The sequence below is a fragment of the Lepisosteus platostomus genome, chromosome 4 (assembly GCF_059453375.1).
Source record: "Lepisosteus platostomus isolate fLepPlt1 chromosome 4, fLepPlt1.hap1, whole genome shotgun sequence".
Classification (NCBI taxonomy): Eukaryota; Metazoa; Chordata; class Actinopteri; order Semionotiformes; family Lepisosteidae; genus Lepisosteus; species Lepisosteus platostomus.
Window position 1 is genome coordinate 47,570,378 of NC_142614.1, and position 15,570 is coordinate 47,585,947.

General features: G+C 41.8%; 1 long non-coding RNA gene across 2 annotated transcripts; it reads right to left on the bottom strand.

Moving 5' to 3' along the window:
- Positions 1-5,095: 5,095 nt before the first annotated feature.
- On the bottom strand, positions 5,096-7,226 carry LOC148673298 (uncharacterized). 2 transcript variants are annotated; one of them, XR_015936187.1, is made up of 3 exons: positions 6,492-7,226; positions 5,896-5,948; positions 5,096-5,251 (listed from the first exon to the last, which is right to left on the bottom strand). It is a non-coding gene; the product is annotated as an uncharacterized LOC148673298 (long non-coding RNA). The 2 variants fall into 2 exon arrangements; XR_015936188.1 differs by lacking the exon at positions 6,492-7,226 and adding an exon at positions 6,057-6,083.
- Between the last annotated feature and the right edge of the window lie 8,344 nt (positions 7,227-15,570).

Here is a 15,570-nt window from a genome sequence, read left to right on the forward strand (position 1 = left end):
CCTACAGAACTGGTGCCTTCAGAGAGCCACTAACATTACATATTTGGCGTCCCTGAAACGGCTATGAATCACTACAGAGGAATTGTGACATGTTATCAATGATGAGCCCTCTAAGAAACTGATGACCACTGATATACAGCACAAGCAATTGTTACCTGTCAAAGTGAAGATATTACTGGCATATTGTGCCGAGGTGTGAATGTGATACCTGTGGTGGAAACCGACTGCAAGATGGTTTCCCTGTAAGCCACCTGTAGTGGTCCAAGGTGAGTCTCAATGCCATATTCTCTTCTTATTCGATCATGAATGATCTCAATGTGTAGCTCCCCCATTCCACACAGTACAGTCTTTGAAAGAATAAGGCAAATTAATTTGACAAAACAGTAGAAATTAAGGTGCTGAATTACAACAGTTAGTTGTACCAAGGTGCTATTGCTTGCGTTGTAACAACTTTGGAGTCTGCAGGGCACTTGTGTCCTGCTAATGCCTTAGCCCTTCCTTAACAACATCAAAAGACTATGGTCGAAAATTAGTTTATGTTTACTAAATAACTAGGCATGAACTCCCATCTCTTCTCACTTATAACTGGATCTTAATCCCACTTAGGCTCATATAGATAATAAATTAATCCTTCTGCACATCCAATCACACATTATACAAGGATAGCATACACCCCTGAGTAAGGGCCCCTTAACCCCCACTGCTCCAGGGTGCTTTATACTGTAAATGGCTGACACTGCGCTCGAGCCTCAAGCTTCTCTCCCAGTCCGTGTCTCATGGAGAGCAAGTTGGAGTATGCAAAAAGACAAATCCCTTATACAAGAAGTTGAATATGGCCAATAAAGTGATCTTTTCTTATAAATGGTCAATCATAACTGAGTTTCCTTGAGTGGAACATAAAACTGAGTTTGTTAGATGCCCATCTTTTACTGTATCATTGAATTCTGCATCAATTAATCATTCAGGTTTATCTGAGCTATAGAAAGACAGACAACTCCACACTAGACATATCAAAGGAAGGTGTGCACATTATCTTTACGCTTTTTCTACAAGCTGAAAACATGGGAAAATAATGCCTTAACTTTCAGGCCAGTCAGGGCATGCTCCAAGTCATCCAGAACAGCCAAAACAAAGCCTTTTAGCTGGGTCTGAATGCACCTTAAACCCTAACTCTGCTCACTTTATTAGTAGAGGGCAACACAAAAAAAATGTATGTAAATTTGATTAAAAGAGAGCATTTAATGAATGTCATTGCTGAGTATTTAGTGTCAGGGAACCAATCAGCAGAATAAGAGGATCCTTATGCAGAACCACAAATCCTGTATAATGTGGAGTAGCACAGGGACAAATCCAAACACATAATCCAGGGACTTAGTCAATTGGAGAAGCACTGAGTCCAGTAACTAGGGAAATCCCAGAAAGACAATCCAAAAAACAAAATCCAAAGAGAATGGTCAAAAAGGCAGGAGCAAAGATTAGGAACCAGCAGATCAATCAAAAAATTTAGAAACACACAAGAGGATACTTTGGGAGGCTTCTCAATAGGGAGCATAAATTGGCGTGAGGGAACTTTAAATACTAAAGGGAAAGGGACGTGGTTGGATAATTGGTCTGGGAGTGAGAATTTATGGAACCTGGTGCATGTGGGAATGTGATGGGTTCAATTAGGAATGAGATTGTGAAACAGTGGGTTTGGGAATGTAATGGCCTTTGTGAGGGAGAGTGTGGGGTGTGACATTTAGCATGTCCTCTTTTTGAGACCTAAAACATCGGTCTGACTGGGATTTATTAAATTCCAAAAATTTTCATTTTTTGGATTTTGTTTTGCTTGTTACTCAGACTGTGAAAGAAACATAAGTCTACATATTTTCATTAGTTCCATGGATTACCGGTAGATGTTTTGAACTTACACGCAGCGTAGCTTGAAAAGGTTTTTGTGTGTGTGTGGCTGTTTTTATGATAGATAGATACTTTATTGATCCCGTGAGGGAAATTGCAGTGCAACAGCAGCTTTACACAGTCAACACAGCCACAGTGTAACAAATGATACAATAATAATAATAGTACAATACATACAATACAATCAGTACAGTGAGGGTGCACTAAAAGAGCTACTCACAGTCCGGACACACAAAGAACAAACTAGAACAGAACAGTAAGCAGAAAAATTGTATCACACATATGAATATACAGTAAATATAGATATAGATATAAATATAAATGTATTGCACGGGTCCCTGGCATGTATTGCACAACAAACGGATGTAAACGGGAAAAGAAAAGAAAGAGAACAGATGTAGCAGTAGATGTGTAGATGCGTTTAGTCCAGAAACAGGTCACTGTCAATGTTGCCTCTGCTCAGACACAAGGTGGATGAATTGTACAGTCTTATAGCAGAAGGCAAGAATGACCTCCTGTAGCGCTCCCTGTCGCACCGTGGATGAATCAGTCTATTGCTGAACGTGCTCTTCATTTCTACAAGCCTGTCATAGAGGGGATGGGAGATGTTGTCCATGACAACATGATTCTCCTCTCAGCCACTACCTCCAAGGGGTCCAAGTCAGACCGTATGACAGAGCTTGCTCTCCTGATGAGCTTGTTCAGCCTTTTAGAATCCACTGCTCTAATCCCAGGGCCCCAGCATACCACTGCGCAGAAAATGGCGCTCGCTACCACTGACTGATAGAACATATGTAGCATCTTACTACATACATTGAAGGACCTGAGCTTCCTCAAGAAGTAAAGTCGGCTCTGTCCCTTCTTATAGATGGCCTCGATGTTCTTAGACCATTCCAGTCTATCGTCGATGTGCACTCCCAGGTACTTGTATGAGTCCACCATCTCCACGCCACTCCCATGGATGTAGACAGGAGTAGGTTTGACCTTTTTCCTCCTGAAATCTACCACCAGTTCCTTTGTCTTTGTTACATTCAGTTCCAAGTGGTCCACCCCAGACCACTCCACAAAGCTGCTGACCAGTCCTCTGTACTCCTCCTCCTGCTCACCCTTGATACATCCCACAATTGTAGAGTCATCTGAGAACTTCTGCAGGTGGCATGACTTTGAGTTGTGCTTAAAGTCCGAAGTATAGGAGGGTGAAGAGGAATGGAGAAAGAACTGTCCCTTGAGGTGCCCCTGTGTTACTCACTACCTGTTCAGACACACAGTTCTGAAGTCTCACAGACTGTGGTCTGCCTGTCAGGTAGTCAGTGATCCACGAGGTCATGGAGGCATCGACTTGCATCTCCTCCACCTTCCTCCTTAGAAGTAAGGGCTGGATGGTATTGAGGGCACTGGAGAAGTCGAAAAACATGATCCTTACAGTGTTGCCAGCCCTGTCCAGGTGTGAGTAGGCCCTTTGCAGCATGTAGATGATCGCATCCTCCACACCAACTCTGGGCTGGTAGGCGAAATGTAGGGTTTCTCATGGCCATGAGAAATAGCAATGTTTAATTTGTTTCATTATATTTCAAAATGTTTCGTTAAAATGTATCATTTTTGCAACCAATGAGGACTTCTCCTAAGTTATGATGTCTTCATTTTTTCCTCAGATGTGAAGACTTCTGTTGTTTTAAAAAGAAAAAAAAACTTTACATTTAAAATAGGGTTATATTTTAGTTTTTTCCATGTTTGCCAATATGGAAGAGAAATAGCAACCCTGCAACTGTTCCATAGTTCAGTAAGAAGTTTAAAAATAACTAGAGAGTTTAAATTGATTTTTGATAAGAAAAAGTAATAAAGATTCATTACATTGGAGGCATGTGTCAAGTGTCGATTCATTAAAAAAATGAAAAACTTTCACAACCCAAAGCACGGCTGGGAAAGGTCAGAGGACTTGCCTCGTGTGTAAAACACTTAGTTGCAGCATTCTAGGTATTGTCGTTTAAATGCTATTGGCTTATGAGCAGCATCCCACTGCATAGTGCCACATTAAATAAAACCAAGAAAAAAAGAGATTCACACCACAAGGCTGTGTCTGTCTGTCAGCAGTATTGTGTACAGTATATAGTTGACTCTTACCTGAATGAAAACAGGACATAAAGAAAGGGTTTCAGAAATCAATCAAAGCTTTATTCCCTGCTTACAGGCTAGATAACTGGAGACTACTTTGAGTTTGTTTCAATGCTGTTCTGACTTCCTGTGGTCATATGCGGGTTGTTTGCACGAACCCATATTGAGCAGTATTTCTCCCAGTGTGAATGTACAGTATGTACACAGCGGTCCCGCAGTGTTCCAGTTAGTTACGCACTATGGTAACAGTCAGGTATACCTTAAAACTCTGGGCTTTATTCCATAAAAAACATGTACATTCCATGCAAAATGCAAGGGGTTTGATAAATGTTATCAATTTCTTGCAAACATTTTCTTTGAGGGCATTTTTGACAACATTCTCCCTCAGGGCAATGCAGTGTATATAACCCAAGCTATAGATTTGCGTTAGGGTTAGGGTTCAGATTGCTTCAGAGTTTCCACAATCTTTCACTCATTTACATGCAAAATATCCTTCACTCAATCAAAATATACTTCTGAAGGGACCACGCATCCAAGCCAAACTGAAGAGAACATACTGTACTGTATCAACAATGGTAAGATTCGGTTTTTGGACAAGTATACTGTTATTGGAAAGTTTGTGTTGAATGGTGTTTACACAAGAGATCTATTGAATCAGTCAAAAGAAAATAGCCAGATACTTTCTGGGATTGAAAGGAATTTCCTAAGCTGACAGGTTAAAAGAACTCTCGGAAGGACCCATTCAAGTATTCCAAATCTTCAAAGGCATTGATAGACAGAGTTAACGCCATAGACATCTTCATAATAAACAGTAAATCAAACTTGGGAGTAAAAGTAGAAACTAAAAAGGAAGTGCAACTTCAACTTCAGCAACTTAACTTAGACTGTCGTTAGTGGCAGAAATTAGTTCAAGAAATAACTATAACATAACAATACATACAGTACAGAAAGGGTGGGGAATAAATGTAAGTACAGCAATACCTCTGCATTTATGTTTCCATGATGTGCTTGAACAAGTACTGAGGCAACATTCTAAGGCATATGAGCCACAGGCAATACATAAAGAATAGAGAAGCATGGTCAATTATGATTTCAAAATAACGACTTTATTAAGCACTTGAAACCACCAAGAAACAGCAGAGAATAGTATAAACACAAATAACACAAGTTCTGTCTTTTCTGATGTCTTCACTGTGATGTTTCATTCTCCACCATTAAGTCTCTTCTTCCACTTGGAAGTCTAACAGACACAAAGGTGGGAGAGTTGGTAAAGGTGGAAGTTGGCACCAGGATAGACAGACGGGCTGGGTGATCATGTGCATGAAGCATACAGAATACAATACGTCCATCAATCAGTCAAGCAACATCACTGGGAGCCTCAAGCTCCAGCCCACCTGCATTTAATTAAGGGTGTACCAGAACAGGCCTGCCACAGTACTTTCATTTTTCATCTTTCACACAATTCAGTAATGACTTTAATTCATTCACTGATTATGAATAACATACACTGACAAAAATAAAGTAGTTTTTAATTAGTAAGCGATACCTTTAAATACATTGGAAGCTAAATATATTCCAGATTAGTTTTTTGTGCTAAGTACTATAAATGTAAAAAGAATAACCTAAAAAATGCATTGGTAGAAATGTATTACAATATTTAATCATCTGCAAGTTTCTAGAGCACATACTACATGTAATATTCATTTTAATAAATTAAACAGTCCGGCTGTTAATGATGTATATTGTCCCCTATTAAGTGTTTGTGAATGTATTGTGATTTTATACATTTTAGACCTACATTTTCAATTTAAAGGAAATGAAATGTTTCTGTTTTAAAATTAGAGCTGTACTGTAAAATACAGGACCGCAGACCACAGACAGTACCTTTTGCTCAAAGTCGGTGCTTCAGGGAAGACAGCAACCGCTGTCCAAAGTGTCTGAAATGACAAATCTTTGCATGAGACTCATTGCACCACGGAGTTGCAAAGCTGGCTCCTTGAAGCATATCACCATCTTACCCATCTAGGAAAAGAGCAAGCTTGTACCTGGTTTCCTGGGAGGCGTCTTGTGCCAGCAGAGTGGCAGCAGGCAGGATGCAGCTGGTGAGTTCCCTGGGGAGGTTACGTGCGCCCATCCTCTCCACCAGGACCTGGGGTGCTATCTGCTTGTGTGTTCTCATGTGTTTCTGGTGTGAGTGTGCACGTGTCCATGTCTGTGTGTCTGTCCTGTGACGGACTGGTTACAAGTCCAAGGTTTGGCCTGATTTACACCCACTGTTTGCAGAAATAGGCTCCAGCTAACTCATGACCATAAACTGGAGAAAGTGGTTAGAAAATAAATGGATATTAGCATTGTAGTAAACATTCTTTATTACATGCTTTGATTTAAAGCTCCGTGAAACGTAAATGACCCTTCACAGCTCTTGAAGTCAGACCCTAAGATTCTGGGTATTATTCTATTCTGTATATTTCTGCCCTCACCTCAGACCTCCATTCAGCAGTGCGTTGATTGCATGAGCAGGGGTACATGAAGGATGAATGTGTTGGATTCTCCGGCTTTGTGCAGCAGCACCTTAACTGTGTTGCCCAGTTCCGGGTCCATCCCTCTCTGCAGGAAGGTGAACATGTCTTTCAGACACACCACTGCCATCCTAGACACAGCTGATCGCAAGTTCTTCACCTGGGGAAAGGCAAACCACCGCCAGCACTGCAGAGCCTCGTCTGTACCCCTCTCTTGAACCATTCTCTATAAATGGTTCAGAATGGATACAAAAACAGTGAAAAGCAATCATACAAATGAACAATTCATATTTTGGAGAGATCACACCTCCTGCACGAGCGCCTGGGAGACATTGTGCAGTCTGCTCATCAGGATGGCGGGGTGATGCTGGAACAGACGCCTTATGAAGGTCAGTCCGTCAACCTTCCTCTCCCTTAATTCAGTGAAAGGAAAGAAATATATCAACCAGGACAAAGAAAGAGGTCTAACTGTAAAGAGCTATGGGCAACAAGGTCTGTATTTTCACTAGTCAGAACTGTATTCAAAGAAAGCGGAATAGTTGGATGCTGATTGTACTGCTTTATGCATACCAGTCGTCAGAGGCCAGAAACTGAAGGCTCTGGGTGAGGGCCAGCTCGGAGATGCTGATCTGACCTGCGAAATGGGGGGTACTGTTCAGAGGCAGAAAAGAGACGTTATCCCTCTCCTCTGCAGATCCATCCCCCCCATCATGCGCAGGCATTTCTTAAGACTCCCCACGCTCCTCCACTGGTCCTGGACGTGCCCCATCTTGTGTGTCTGTAATAACAGAAAAGCACAAGTTAACCCTGGGGAATCCTGGCCCGGCTCAGTTTGAGACCAGCTGGACCAGTCCTGGTAAAAGTTTTTACTTTGAGTCCTCTGAAATATTTACTGTTGGACCCCATGACATAAATTGTTTCACAGCACTGAATTGTGATTCATAGTATTCATATACATATACTTGCATTTTATTTTGAGTTTCCTCTATATTTTGCTGCTGTAACACTTACAGCCATATGACAGCAACTCTATAATGCTGCTGATATAATTAAGTACAGTACATAGATGAAAGTGCCATGCAAGGGATTTGATAGGTGTTTTCTAAAAGCAAGCTAAAGGCTTTCACAAGTTATCCACCAGAGTCTACAAAAAATGTAAAAATGTTTAGATAAATAACGGTGCCTGATAATTGTAGGAAATCTGGCTGGTCCCAAAATGATCAAATCCCTATATATACTGAACCCCAAGGTCTACAAAAAAATTAAAAATGTTTTAATTTCTGAGATTTCTGAGATAAATAACTGATCATTGTAAGCAATCTGGCTGGTCCCAAAATGATCAAATCCCTCAAATACCAAATATATTATAGATGGAAAAAGAAACATATTAGTCCTGTATCATTGTTTTTTCCTATATAGTGAACCCCTGAACAGATTTTTGCTGTTTGTTATTATTGGGTAAATTCCTTTCCAGGCTGTATTTTTACATCTAAAATACTCTAGTATTCTATTCCAGAATACTGTCTGTATAGGGCTTCAAATACTGTAGTTCTGAATATTAGGTCAGTACGTAGACAGGACTTGATCATAATATACTGTAGTTACACTTGTGTGCTATGGCATTACAGTATACAGAGTACACACGTATGCTGATGGAGACATTATTACTAATCTTGATTGTTTTTGATGTCTAAATTGTTTTTGATGTCTTGATGTGAAGTGTTTATAAATAAATATACTGTAGAAGGTATTATAAAAAACTAGGACATTGATGAAACACAAAAATGAAAGATCTACAGAGCATTTTCAAACTCAAAAGTTTTGTTTGTAAAAAACTCAAAACAAAAGCAAAGAGAAATAAAGGCCTCTTACTCACCTCCTCGACGTAGGGGTGACTGTTGTGTTGGACTGCCTTTCCATAGACTCGCGCCAGGGGCTCGACACTTGTGTTGCCAGTGCTGGTGCCTTGCCCAGGGCACGACATCAGGCTCTGCTGAGAAGCAACACGAGTGGAGCTCCCCAACACTCCTATAGAGACAAAGTGACCAAAGCAATGGCCCTGAGACTTAGACCTGCACTGAGCTCTTGAGAACCTATGAACAGATTTCAAAACTGATATTAATAACTGCATCACCTGTTTTATTTTTAAAGTGTTAGTGAGTTGGAACATATGATTGAATTACTTGGTCTGACAGGCATCAATGAAATGGACGCAACAATATTAAAATAATAATGTGATAATAGCCAGATTCGACTGAAAGCAACTCACCAAATTGAGGCTCAGAAATTACACCAACAAATTGTTATGACTTTAAAAATATCACATCTCTGCCTATGTTACACATTTGTTGACTACAAAAACTCTATCATCATGATCCAGAGTCCCATTGACTACATTAGATTAGTTGAAGCCTGCATTCCTATCTGATATTATCATTCCTCTGTGGGCTAACTATCACATAATGCATCACATAATGCATAATTTAACAAAGAATGAAGGCTTAATAGTTAATTTTCCTTTGTTTTTCCTCAGAAAAACAAATTATCCTTCAGAGCCAGTCCTTGTTATCATTAGTGACATCTTAACCAATGGTGCAGCCGACTCACGTCTGGGGATTCTGGACACTCTGCGGGGCACTCGGGCCGGGGGTGTGGCAGCAGGAGGGGACACCACTATCAACCTGTCCTCCTCAGGCTCACCAGGCCCATTAGAATAGGTCAGCCACTGCCCCACTACACTCACATCCGGGGTCACACCTACAAAACAAAGTCCGCATTTCTCAACACCCTTCACCTGTCAAAACCCACATCAGCAGACACACTGACACTCATGCAGAAGTACAAATGCCAAAATCAACTGAGAAAAATGTAGGCAGGTGTTATTCTTTATTTCTTTATCTCTAAATAAGACCCAGTAGGCAGCAATAATGAACAGCTACTGTGTTTTCTGTGGACAAAGACAGTTTTTTCACTCATGAAAATGAGTAGGAAATGCAGTAATCTAGTCTAGAAAAGAAAAAACTGAAACAGACTGTGCCCCATTCAAAACCCAAGCTGTAATGTTTAATTACTGTTCAGTTTTGCCCAGTCTCACAGCTGGTTTCTCAGCACACACTCATACACAGAAGAAAACACATTCAAACAAATGACAGGCCAGCAGCTCCAGCTGTCAGCACCTTGGTTGGGGCTGTCCTCCACTCTGGAAGCAGCCTTCAGCTTTCTGGAGGGGATTCCATCCAAGCGAGGCCTTGCTACTAAAGGAGGGGAGTTATCGGACCTGCAGGGAAGACACAGAGACATAGAGGAGAAAAGTGAAAAAAATAATAACAATCAGCACTGCTCTGACAGTTATCTTTACAGAGCTGGAACAGAGCTGTCAATTTTGAGATCCCCAACCCCACAGGCAAGAATGTTGTGATGTCCACCACTGGTGTGTTCTGACCTCCTCATAGTCCACTGCCTCCTCTTCTCCATAAACCTGCAGGTTACTTTCCATTGGGTGCTCCAAGGGGCGCCCTGTCTGGCTTGCCTTTCCTGAGTCCCTGGGCATACCCTAGGCTCTGTCGGGCAAGGGCTTGGTGCCTCGAGAGATCGGGGGCACGGGTTTGATTCATTGAAGACACAGCGGCAGGTTGTGGAGCACATCTGAGAGGCTCCGAGGAGCTCTGGGAAGGTCCTTCCCTGGGCTTCAGCTGAAAAACACAGACAGGGCTTACACATACTGTCTGAACATAACGTTCTGAGAGGAAACTATATTTCCACTTGACCTTTAAGAAGAATAAAGGGTGAGGACTGCTTGTCTATTGTGAAGGCTGTAGTGGTTAGTCAGGATGGCAGTCTTCCTAACAAGTTGCCATTGTTGCTAAAACACTACATCAAGTCCCCTGCTCTTTCACCACATGGAGGTCAAGATTGTGCAAACCAACTTGACTGTAACCACTACCAGTCTTCATAATAGGCAATCAGTCCTCAGTCTGATACTTAACAGTAATCAATAGTACTACTATCACCAAAATTGGAATCAAAACTGCAGTTGTCAAAAATCATCCAAACTACCATTATCAATGTTCCTCAATTTTTATGATCACTTAATAAAAACAGAGCAAGATGAAAGAAAGGAGAAAGAAAAGGAATGGATGTGTATCCTTCCCTGCAGTGTTCTGGGAACTGGGGCAGAGGGATCTGCACAGAAGACTGCTCTCCTTCCTGCTGGATCAGGTGCTGGACATGCCAACATTAGGGTCCACATTCCTGCAAGCTGGCTGAGAGCCCAGACCCCCAGCAGCTCCTGGGGCTGTGAGAAATGTACGCTCTACGCTGGAATGTCCGCAGAGAGGGCAGGAAGTCTTTGTAGGCACATTGTCCCCACCATGGACGGGAGCTGTCAAAACCAGCCAAACATAGCTCATTCCTTGGTTTTCCCAAACATTGAAAGATGTTAAGGATTAATATAATTAACTAGCATAGCATTGTCATTACCAGCCCAAGCATCATTTGTATATCATTAGACATCAAGTATCAAGTATACCATTAGACAGCCCAAGCCTTAGCTGTTAAGTAATGCATATGCGTGGAACTGTGTATCCAAAATCCATTGGGAGTTTTAATGCTATGACTAAAGTTCTGTTGAGAAATAAAAAAAAAACATTTAACAGCTTGTGAGATATCAAATCCTTTTTCATCTAAAAGTCCAGTTACATCTATGAGCCAAAGACACAACCAAAGCACAGGCAATCTGGTGGGAAGAGAAGAAATGTCAATAGCAGGAAGCAGCACTCCCCGAATCAGTTTCTGCTGTGACTCTTGGGCTACTCATCAAGGATTTGCTTTTTGCTTTGTAAATTTCACAGCCTCTCTCTTCTTTGTGAAAAAAAATAATTTCACGGTTTAATAACCGGCCTGAGAAATTGGGACTGCAGATCCCCTTTCAGGCCTGACCCTCCTCTGTGAGCACACCTCTCTCTCTGTCGGAAGGGTTGGTGGGGCTCAGGAACTGCATGTCCGAGTCCTCTCCACCACTGTTCTGTGACATCCTCAGGAGCCCTTTCTTCCCTGAAACCTGGGGCTGGCAAGGCTCTTTGATAACTGGGTGGGGGAAGCAGAGTTGCTGGGGTTAACAAAAACAAAACCCACCTGTATTCTGGCCAGAATCTACTGCAAATGAGTTTGCTTACTCTGAAGGAGCTCCTTGGGGTTTTCTCTGTAAATCTGGAGATATCATCACCTTGTGAGCTTTTGTCACCTGATGATCTACTGCCTCACAGAACCAAAACGTCCCACCCAATACTCTAAAACTCTGGCACGCTATCTGTTGCTGTGTTGCTAAAGCTGGAGTTGAAATGTGAACAGTAATGTGTACTGGCATATCCACTCCTAAGAGTTCAATAAATGGGTTGTGCTGCTATCTCTAGCGTGGCTTGATTTGTGCCCATTGTCTACAGATCAGTTCATATGTCTGTAAGAGTTCACGATACAGTTCTGAAGGTCTTTGAAACTGACTTGTTGCAACCCCCTCTGATAGGGCAGTTATCAGGCAATTTTCTTTTTCAAGAACCAATTTTGATCAATTCTCAATTCATTCATCCATCCATCCACTTTCTAAACACTTTATCCAATACAAGGTCATGAGGGAGGGAGCCGGAGTCACAGGGCACACAGACACAAACACAGACATGCTCATATACTCACATCAAAGCCACTTGTTCCAGAAGCCAATTAACCTACCACCATGTCTTTGGACTGTGGGAGGAAACTGGAATACCTGGAAACCCATAAAAACTAGTGCTGCGCGGCAGCAATGCCAACCACTGAGCCAACATGCCGCCCATTAATAACTCACCAAAATCAGAACGATCCTCAAAATAAATAAAACAATACAATGATCCCCAAGGCCAGTCTTACTATCCTCTAAACTTTTACCAAAGGACTCCTAAAAACATTCAAGAAAACGAATGTTAGAAACATAATGTTTTTACCACATCAGCAGCAGCAGAAGAGCCTTTTCTTGATGTAAGGCAGTTTAAAAAGACAGAGCAGAACCAAGTATACAGTAATACAATTTTTTTCCCTGATCCTGGAGAATCCTGTATCATGGATAAAAAGGTAAGTTTATTTTCGTTTTGTACAGTTATGAAGGTGGGATGTTAGAAAGGAATAGTGTCAAGTCTGTAATAAATCCCTCTTCACAGGCCATTAGAGAATTTTTGTTACCAGTGAGGTTTTGCATGTAACTCTGGTACCAGTCCCTATTATCATTAGTGAAATCTTAACCAATGGTGCAGCCGACTCACATGTGGGGATTCTGGAAACTCTGCGGGGCACACGGCCCGGGGGTCTGGCAGCAGGTGGGGACACCACTATCAGCCTGTCCTCCTCAGGCTCAGCAGGCCCGTTACAATAGGTCAGTTGTTGTCCCGCTACACTCACATCTGAGGTCACCCCTACAAAACAAGGTCAAAATTTCTCAACACCATTCAGAACTGTCACCCTTTACACCAATCTCACAACACCTGAGCCCACAGTAGCAGACGCACTGACACACACAGCAACCTCAACACATGGAGGGCAAATGCAAGAACTGACGGAGAAGAATAATCGGCAAGGTCTATATCTTCTTTATCTCTTTAACTCTAAATGAGTCCCAGCAGACAGGAAGTTTCAATCTCTACTGTGCTGTACTGTTCAAACCTAGAGCTACTAGGTTACTTTCAGTTCTGCCCAGTCTCACGGCTGGTTTCTCAGCACACACTCATACACACAAGCAAACTCATTCAAACAAATGACAGGCCAGCAGCTCCAGCTGTCAGCACCTTGGTTGGGGCTGTCCTCCACTCTCGAAGCAGCCATCAGCTTTCTGGAGGGGACTCCAGCCAAGCGAGGCCTTGCTACTGATGAAGGGGAGTTATTGGACCTGTAGACAAGACACAAATGGAGACACAGTGGAGAAAAGTGAAAAAATGATAAACACTGCTGTGTCATCTTTACAGAGTTCGAGCAGTGTTGGCAACTCTGTTCACTCCCTTGCCAAGTTCACAACCCTGCTTTGAAGCACATAAAACCACAAAAGATGCCAGCTTGAACAACAACCTAACTTTATCAACACTCTTCACTCCAGCCGCCACAAAAAAACAGAAAAGATGTTCATAAAAGTAGGAGGCTACCTGTGTGGCAGTAAGCAAAAACAAAGTTACAAGTTTGGAAAACGAGCTTCAGTGCACAGTTTATAAAAGCCACAACCGTCTTGAGCTGTAAGGGCAGCATTTTAATTGCTCTGAATGTGTCTGCAATGTGTACATTTCTGAGGGCCGTGTGTCATGGACAGCCTGGGTTGGGGGTTCGGCGGCACAGGCTTGATTCCATTGGAGAAACAGCGAGAACGCACAAGCGTGGCTTTAGTTAGCATAGGGCAATTCTCACAGGCTTCACCTGAAGGACACAGTAGGAAAGGCATTCCTAAAAAATTATAAAAGCAACTAGATCACATTTATTTTCTAACCACTTTATTTAATTTAGTGTTGCAGATAGCACACCAGGAAGTGAGCCAAGAGCCCCAGTGCTGCAAGACAGCAATGCTCATCACTGTACCACCATGCTGCCCATCAGATCTACACACTTATCTAGGAACCCCAGTGCAATAGCGATCTACATATAGTTATTCCTAATTACTGTATATCCATATGCAGACTTGATCAGTTATTTGGAACTAAACTATGGAAGAATCCTGGAAAATTCTACTGAAGTTTCTACAGATTTTAACTCAGTAAAAACTCATCCCCAGTACTGGAGTACGACCATGCCAGCAGAGCTCTTGATTAAGCTAATTCAAAAGTAGTTGGATACCATCAATGCTCAGTTTTTGAGTTTCACACCTGCCTTCTTTCAAGTAATTGACTGAATGAAGTGACTGGACCTTTTGAGATTAAATTCACATTGCAGTCTACAGTATGATACAATGATTGAAATCACCTGGTTTAAGTGTTTGACAAAGTGGCATCACCAAATACTAATTAACAGAGCATCGATGGGATTAACCTGCTTTGCCAAAGTGCACTGATTCCCATTATTGGTGTTTGTGTGGTCACCTATTGTGTTGATTCCTGGCTTTTCAATGCATCTGTCCTCTGCTGCTTCTATTTCTTCTCCCCTGTCCCAAACCCTCTCATGGTAAAACAGCAGCTTCTTCTGATCTCGCCATCAAGCTAGAGAGTAAGATTGTTCCTCTTCAGAGAATAATATTTACTGATCGATCTATTAAAGCAATGCTTCTCAACCCTGCTTCTGGAGTGTCTTACTTTTCCTTCTGGCTGATCTCTAAATGATTGAGGCTGAATGATTCTTTTTATTTGGTGATTTGACCTTTTCAACCTGTTTCTACTTTTAAACTTTGGTTTCAAAGACTCTGCTATGGCCATGTTATGCAAACAAAAACAACTGACAAATAAAATTCCACCTACTCTGCCCTCAGTTTTCTTATTAAGTGGTAGTTGCCTTATTTGTGTCTAAGCATCTCTTAACAGGAGAAAAAATGATGGTATGATGTTAAAAACATTTTTTTACGGTAGATTTCTGGCAACCACAGCTGCCAATTTCTTACCGTAAATTTTACAGGATGTTTTTTACAGTGCATCGACGAGAATACAGAGGTTTAAAAAAAGAGAATAAGCTCAGTGATAGTTTTATGTGGAGGCTGTGAACACTTTCACATGTCGTGGTCTTTAAAATGCATTTGGTTCTGCGTTTCCCTTCCAAAGATATGGACAGAAGAATATTCTAGCGTGGTCAACAAATGGCTTAAAGACGACAGTGAAGGCTGTGGAAACAGCCACATGTATTTTGTACGCACACAAGTGTTTTCATAACTTTAGGAGTTATCGTGAAAAGTCAACAGTCGTGCCAATTGTAATCGCTTTTATTTTTAAAGACATTTTAGAAAAGTGTCATCTATGTGACCCAGTGGTGAAGAGCGGCCTGTTCTGCCAAATCCACTAGATGGCGCTACCTCTTAGCTCGCGGTTCCTGTCAGTTGAGTTCAGCGTTCTGC